Below are 5,100 nucleotides of genomic sequence, written 5' to 3'. Positions count from 1 at the left end.
ACCCGCATTTGGCGGTTGTATTTGCCCTGTATCTATCTATATATGAGTATAATGAAGCACATATACAGTCATGAGGAAAAGTTAGGACACCCCCCAAAATATTAAGTTATTCTCTTAAAAATATGGACATATAAATATTTTATCTTCTTTTTAACAATATCTATAGATAAAGGGGATGTAATTGAACAAAAAACAATGAAAATGTAACTTTGTAATCATTTATTTAACGAAAAATTAACAATAATGCCAATTCCTACTGAGGAAAAAGTTAGGACACCCTATGCCCTAATAGCTAGTATTGCCCCCCTTGGCTGAAATAACCTCAATTAGACGTTTCTTATAACTGTCTACAAGTCTCTGACATCGATTGGGAGAAAGTTTTTCCCACTCCTCCTTGCAGAATTCTTTCAGCTGTGTGATGTTCGAGGGGTGTCTTGCATGCACAGCCAGTTTCAAATCAATCCACAGCATCTCAATAGGATTAGGATCTGGGCTTTGACTTGGCCATTCCAGAACTCTCAATTTTTTTTCTTGAGCCATTCCTTGGTAGATTTACTGGAATGTTTTGGGTCATTGTCATGTTGCATGGTCCACATCCGCTTCAGCTTCAACTTTCGAACAGATGGTCTCACATTTTCCTCAAGCATCCTCTGATACAATACAGAATTTATAGTGGATTCTATGATGGTGAGCTGACCAGGCCCTGCTGCAGAAAAGCAGCCCCAAACCATGACATTTCCACCCCCATGCTTCACAGTTGGTATGAGGTTCTTGTTCTCAAATGCTGTCTTGGTTTTGCGCCAAACATGTCTACTCTTACTGTGCCCAAATAGTTCAACTTTGGATTCATCTGTCCAAAGCACATTGTTCCAGAAGTTCTGGTCTTTCTCTAGGTGTTCTCTGGCTAACTTTAGCCTTGCCCTGATAGTTTTTTTGACAGCAGGGGTTTCCTCCTTGCACACCTCCCATGTAATGCAAACTTGTTCAGTCTCTTTCTTATGGTGGATGCATGTACTTTGACATCAATTGTGGCAAGAGATACCTGTAGGTCCCGTGATGACATTCTGGGATTGTTGGAGACTTCTTGAAGCATCTTTCGGTCAGCTCTTGGGCTGAACTTGCTTGGGCGGCCTGACCTGGCCATGTTGGTGGTGGTTTTAAATGTTCTCCACTTGTAAATTATTTTCCGGACAGTGGAATGGCTAATTTCGAATTGTTTGGAGATCTTTACCTGGTGATGCAACTCACTTCAACAATCAAGAGCAAACCAAACTAAATGTCTGAGGTTTAAATAGGACAGGCTCCTCCAAAATCCTCTGTAACAATGTTCTAATCATTTGCACCTGATGTGGTGCTCTTGATTATAATTTTAGGCATTTTAAGTGGAACTAAATGTGGGGGTGTCCTAACTTTTTCCTCACAAGAAGATTGCATTTCTATTAATTACATTTTACCAATCATTTTTTAAATAATTTGTTTCAGTTGTAATTTGTTTAGTTATATTACCTCAATTTTTCAATATTGTTCAAATGAATATCAAATGTCCATATGTTTGAATATGTTGAAAAAGACAAAGGTTTTCATAGGGTGTCCTAACTTTTTCTCATGACTGTACATGTGTGTTGGTACTTTAAACCCTTAGTAAGTAGGGCTAGGTTTGTACTGTAGTTGGAGTCACTGTGTTCATGATTGAGCGAATATCTGATATTATATTAGACAATGCAAAACGATGACATGAGCCACACTAGAACAGCATGGAATCATACTAGATTGAATCCATTGAAATCATATGGAATTTAGAATTTATGTAAATTTGACCCTTAGGACTCCTTCTTGTTCTCCTTTTTCACTCCACTTTTTCATTCCCATCGGATTATCTTTCACACTACATGAAAAGGTAGATGAGAAAGACGAGAGAATATATAAATATTCATTTCTACAACCGTTTTCCACAACCATCACAAATTATTTCAGTTTGCTCTACAGAAATTAAAAGATGCAAAAAAAAAAGTTCTGCAACCTTGACAACCAAAATTCCAATCTCCTTTGGTTGTCTGTAGTAACAGGTGCGCTCCAAGTGACAGCAGCACAAGCTCAAATTATAATCAAATCAACCTGTTTGACTGTAATTGCTTTTCCTCCCTGCTACTTTACACTACTTCACTACTGTGTGTGTGTGTGTGTGTGTGTGTGTGTGTGTGTGTGTGTGTGTGTGTGTGTGTGCGTGCGTGTTTGTGTGTGAGAGAGAGAGAGAGAGTGTGAGATAGGGCAGCCTCTCATTCCTCCTGCAGTTATTTAAGCACTCTGTTGCTGCAGAGATTAGACTGTGCGCTCAGACCCATCAATAACTGACTTCCATTGCAGAGACACACACACTCACCACACAGTGATGGAGGGTGTGGAACCGACCTGCCGCTCTTATTCACAGCAGAATCACTGCCCTGATGGAGTGAGCCCATTCCTTCTCCTCTCCACACACACACACATACCCACCCACCCACCCATCCACACACACACACGAGCAGTGCCAATGATGGAATGAGCCCTTCCTTCTCTTCCCCCTCTCTTCCCTTCCCTGCAGAAATCTGCCAATTGCCCCCTTTACCGAAACCAGGCCCGAAAACCTTTCTGTTGAGTACCACAGTACTATACAAACACACACACACACACACTGGAGTGAAAGTTCTGGTAAGTCATGAAGGAGAGTTCTTCCCTCCATTCGCTGCTTTCCGATCATTTAAAAAAAGTTGTCTGTAAAAAATGTTAGGTCCTTTTACGCACTTGTCCTTCAACTGAGGGACAACTTTTTCTAGGTACTGAGGGGTAATTTAACTCAGTCTCTCTCTCTCTCTTCCTACCTCCCCCTCCTCCGTCCTCTTTCTCTCTCTCTTTCACACACATTATGAGACTCATTCTGAGTAGTGATACTCACAGCACTTTAACAGTGCGAAGTCAACATGTCCAAAAATAGATTTGTCCAAAAATAGATAGAGAGCTGTGCATTCTTTTTTACAGTTTCAACAAAATATAAAACCACTGTGTGTGTGTCATCCAGACCATGACACAGGGAGAGCAGCCATTGCGATCTTGAGCAAAACTGGAGCACCTGGTGCGACCCTATGGTTAGAGCGCAAGTGTAGTGCATTATAAATGTAAAACATTTTCTTCTACTCTTTATTTCAAGAGTATGAAGGCTACATCATAGAGATAAGCTGAATTATAAAGATGTCCTCTGAGCAATGGTTGGCGGGAAAGAGTCCTCACGTCAGCAAGTCACCTTTGTGCAATTAGCGCAAATAGTCAGGTGAAGTAAATGCTCAACAATATGCAACAATAGGCCATAATAAGCTACAGTGAGCAATGAGGCAAAGCCACTCATATACAAATACATAGGGCCATGATCATTATTAAGTCCTTTGCACCTCAATAGCCGCTTTTCAACAGCGGTGCCAGTGACTAGTGGCCAGCTAGTACTCAAAGCCTGGTGCATCGAGCCAAGTGAACAAGCCTGTTTGAATTTCCACTGCTGGGCTTTCGAGTCCCACCCTTTATATGATCTCCAGTTTGTTTACATTCTGCAGTTCATAAGGTGTCGAATTACAGTGCCTTCCATAAGTATCGGGAAAATTAAGCTTTTTTTTCTTCTTTTGGCTCTATACTCCAACAGTTTAGATTTGAAATCAAACAATTGCTATAAGGTCAAATAGAGACTTTCAATGTTGATCCTAGGCATTTATTCTAGGCTTTGGTTTGCCTTTGGAGTCTGCTATTGGTGTCTGTCTCCCATTAAGAAAGAGTTGTCACTGCAGTGAAGGAGGAAGCCATTAAGGTCAAAGAAGCCATTATTTGTTAGAGAAATTAGAAAAAAACTATTATAAACATATCCGAAACTTTAGGCTTGCCAAAATCAACAGTTTGTAACATCGTCCAAAAGAAAAAAACACTGGTGAGCTCAGCAATCGCAAACAGGCTGGTAGGCCAAGGAAGACTTCTACAGTGGATGACAGAAGAATGCTCACCATAATGAAGAAAAACCCTAACACAACTGTCCCACAGATCAGGAACACTCTCCAGGAGGTAGGCGTGAATGTGTCAGACTACCCTCTGCAGAATACGTCACCAAAACTACTACATACGCCAAACTACAGAGGCTTCACTGCAAGGTGAAACCACAAATTATCCTAAAAAAGGATGGTCAGGTTACAGTTTGCTAAAAAAAAAAAAGCACCTAAAAAGCCTGCAGAGGTCTGGAAAAAGTTATTGGACATATAAGGTGAATATTATCATGTACCAGAGTGATTGCGAGAGGATTTTGTTTTAGAAAAAAGGATCTGCCAAAGATTTACAGCATACCACTTCACCTGTGAATCATGGTGGGGGTGTTATGGTTTGGGCATGTATAGCTGCAACTAGAACTGGTTAACTTGTCTTAATTGATGATGTAACTGCTGACGGCAGCAGCAGAATGTATTCTGAAGTGTACAGTAACTTATCTTGTCTGCTCGAGTACAAGCAAATGCCTCCACATACATTGGATGGTGCTCATCATCATCATACAGTAAGACAATGACCCAAAATGTACTGCCATAGCAGCAAGGGAATTTTTCAGGGCCAAAAAGTGGAACGTTCTAGAGTGGCCAAGTCAATCTCCAGATTTACATCCAATTGGAAATGCACCACAGAAGATACCTAGTGTCTGGTGGGGTCAATGGGTCACAGACTTCAGGCAGTTAATGCTCTCAGAAATACATTAATTATTCTTCAGTATAGTGTTTTTGTGCCATTAAATGTCAACCCTCTGAAATCAGACATCTCATTTAAAAGAACATCTGCTCTCATGGTCACCTGTGAATTAACCTGTGTTTGATTAACCTTTATTAAACAATGTAGAATATCACAGTAACAACTGTCATGATAGTAAAAGCCGCATCATCATCTCAAGAGCTGGCTGACAATTATATTACAAATGCTATGATTTTGTCTTCATTTGTTTGAAGTTCCAGACGGGTTCGGTTTTCTGTTGAGCGAGGACACTTATTAGTTTTCTTATCTACACAGCATTGATTTTGAAGTAAACTACACCATTGACCAATTGTGTTC

This window comes from Argentina silus, assembly GCF_951799395.1.
Source record: "Argentina silus genome assembly, chromosome: X".
Classification (NCBI taxonomy): domain Eukaryota; kingdom Metazoa; phylum Chordata; class Actinopteri; order Argentiniformes; family Argentinidae; genus Argentina; species Argentina silus.
The sequence above is the reverse complement of the archived record's forward strand: the minus strand, read 5'-3'. Positions refer to the sequence as shown.